This window comes from Macrobrachium nipponense, chromosome 40 (assembly GCF_015104395.2).
Source record: "Macrobrachium nipponense isolate FS-2020 chromosome 40, ASM1510439v2, whole genome shotgun sequence".
NCBI classification, from domain to species: Eukaryota; Metazoa; Arthropoda; class Malacostraca; order Decapoda; family Palaemonidae; genus Macrobrachium; species Macrobrachium nipponense.
Window position 1 is genome coordinate 3442465 of NC_061101.1, and position 3306 is coordinate 3445770.

A 3306-nucleotide genomic window follows, 5' to 3' on the forward strand; every position below is an offset into this window, starting at 1 on the left:
CACTGATTTTCATATACCTTTTCTCTTCACAAGATTACTAAAGCATAACACTAATGCCTTTCCTCTATATTGGAGGATTGTCTTTTGTTTGCATTTTTCTAAATTACATGAATTTCTAGCTAAATGTGAACTGTATTGAGACTACTGAAATCATTATTCTTTGGTAAATTTTTACCTATATTTGATCCTTAGTGATAAAATAGGTTTGTAGTTCTTAAAATGCATGGTCACAAGGATGAGGTGTTGTAACATTTTTCGCTTTATTATGTGACTGATAAAATTTTACATAAAACTCAGAAAACTTGTCAAAGTTATTTATATTTATTATGGATTAATTGTCATTCAATTAAACTGTTTTAGCATTAGTAGAGTGCCTGAGGCTGGAGTCAGAGGTTAGATAAATAGTAAACTATATTTACACTAACTGATACAGTTCTTTTCAGTGGCCAAGGAAATTAGTAGCAAGTGGAGAGATAATCTCCTTGCCATAAATTGTAGAAGAGAGTCAAGTTTTTAATCTTTTATGGAATATGATTCTTGCAGCTGCAACTGATAAATGGCCTTTTCTGTTTTAGTAATTACTAGATAACAGTATCAGTTTAGGCATAACCAAAGTCTGTTTAAAGTAAAAGTCTTTACCTAGAGTCATTTTTCCATACTGAAAGTTATTAGGGATAAGATCAATCATGATGACAGAATGTTTATGATAATAGTAGAAGAATAGTAGTTCAAGATGAATAATACCTAGCAGAAGAATGGAGCAAAATACTAGAGCAAAGTCTTTTATTAAAAAGCTATTTTAATTCAACATTAACATGAAACAATGGCTTTGCTAATAAAAATATTACAGTTGGATGAGGACCTGGACTTAGGAATAGGTACCTGCTCAAGGCCCATACGAGCTCACGTTCATTACCCCACATGTTACAGTACAAGTGTCAGCCTTTTTATGGATAGATGGTGAAAGTGAGAGGATGCAGTAAAAGCAGGGATAGTAATTGATACAAGAGGCAAAAGGACACATCCCATTGCCATGCCAGCTTTTGTAATCAAGAGGAAAAATATACAGTTATTACTGTGGTATCTTCAGTGAAAACTGTATGGTGATATTGTAAGGATAAGATTATTATATTTTTTATTTTATTATTATTATTATTATTATATTATTATTATTATTATTATTATTATTATTATTATTATTATTATTATTCTTATTATTAGTTATTATTATTATTATTATTATTATTATTATTCCAATTATTATTATTATTATTGTTTTATTAAAAGTAATTGGCTGCATCAGCTGCATTAATTTTATACAGGTTCTTCTCTATTTTTTTCTAATTATTGCTTTCGCACTTGTTTTGACTTAAACTGGGGTGAGGCAAACGCACCGAAGGTTGACATATCTCAATCAGGTAGAACTGTTGGATTTTATTCATAGAATCCCTATTTACCAACGTTCCCGTCGACGAAACTATTGACATCATCATAGGATCGAGTCTATCGAGACCCGTCGACGGCCTCACTCAATATCCCAGAAGCCTCTTTGCGCACCTTGCTGGACATCTGTACGAAGAGGGCCCCCTTCTCCACCCACCGAGGACAGATGTTCCGTCAAAAAGATGGCGTTGCCATGGGCTCTCCTCTGGGAGTCCTTTTTGCCAACTTCTATATGGGCACCGTAGAAGAGAGGGTCTTCGCCAGAGCCAGCACCCCCGCAAATACGCCCGTTACATAGACGATATCTTCAGTGCAAGTCGACACCGAGGATGAGGTAGAAGCCCTACGTCGCGATTCCAGCAATGCAACAAGCTAAACTATACAGTCTAGTTTAGCACCAACGATTGGCTCCCCTTCCTCGACGTCCTTATAACGAAGACAGAAGACGGTCTCCGCACTTCTGTCTACACGGAGAAGACAAATTTAGGAATGTGCCTCAACGGGGATAGCGAGTGTCCAGACAGGTTTTAAGAACACTACTGTCAGGGCCTTTGTGAAAAGGGCCCTCTCCCTTTGTTCCACCTGGCAGGACACACACCTCGAGCTTGATAGAGCTTCACAGATGCTCATGAAAGAACGGGTATTCCAATAAGCTCATCAATCGAGAAGTGCGTACCGCCCTCGAAAGATGGTACTCGAACGAGGAACAAGACCCACGACCCCGCCCCACCGAGAACATCACGATATATTATAAGGCCTTCATGCACTCTCAATACCGCGAGGAGGAGAAGGCGATGAAGAAGATTCATTAAGGAAAACATCCTCCCCATTGAAGAAGGCAAGATAGTGGACTTTATTATAATCTACTCAAAAACCGTAAAACAAAAGACCTTATCATGAAAAATAACCCCTCACTGCCATCAGGAGACCCCCTCAAGCAGACAAACGTAGTATACCAATACATATGCCCCGCCCGAGGATGTCCTGGGAAGTACATTGGAATGACTACCATGCATCTTGCGAAGAGAATCTCCTGTCATGCCCAAGAAGGGGCTATCAAGAACCACGCCCTCACCGCCCACCGAGACACAATCTCCCGCGACTGTATCATCCGTAACACCAGGATAATAGGGAGAGCACCCGACCCTCGCCGTCTGCGCCTCCTGGAGGCGTTACTCATCCAGGAACAAAAGCCCTCCATGAACACGACACAGGAGGCCTTTTTGCTCCTGACCTGCACCCGAAGAAACACTCCAATAACGGCAAACATCACCATATCGCCGCCCGAAAACGCCCCAATCCAAGACGACATTAATACGATGGATAATACCAGCAGTGACATTAATACGATTAATAATACCAGCAGTGACGTCACGCGCCTTTACCCAATCAAACGAAGCCCGGCGTGATGATATGCAGCTGAGAAGATCGGCGCGCCTGCTGAGGGCTCCAATGCGATCGGGAGCTGGCTTGAGCCCGCAGCCAGGCAGCCAATGAAAAAGAAGCTCCCCACCCACGAGCCAATGAAAAGGCAGCGGCACGCCACCCCCCGCTGCGCCACCGCAATATAAGCAGCTGGACTCACCTTCTCACTTCAGTCCTTCACCTACCTCCGCCCAAGAGGATGTCTGAGGTTTATTCAGACGAAACGTCCGGAAAGGAATAGAAAGAATAGAAAAGAAATAGAATTTAACATCAATCTATCTGTAATAAACTCTACAGGATATGCCCGAAAATTTGACTACCCCAACTGAAATTTTTACCAATAAAATCCAATAGTTCTACCTGATTGAGATATGTCAACCTTTGGTGCGTTGCTCACCAGTTTAAGCAACAATGAGAAAGCAATAATTAGAAAAATAG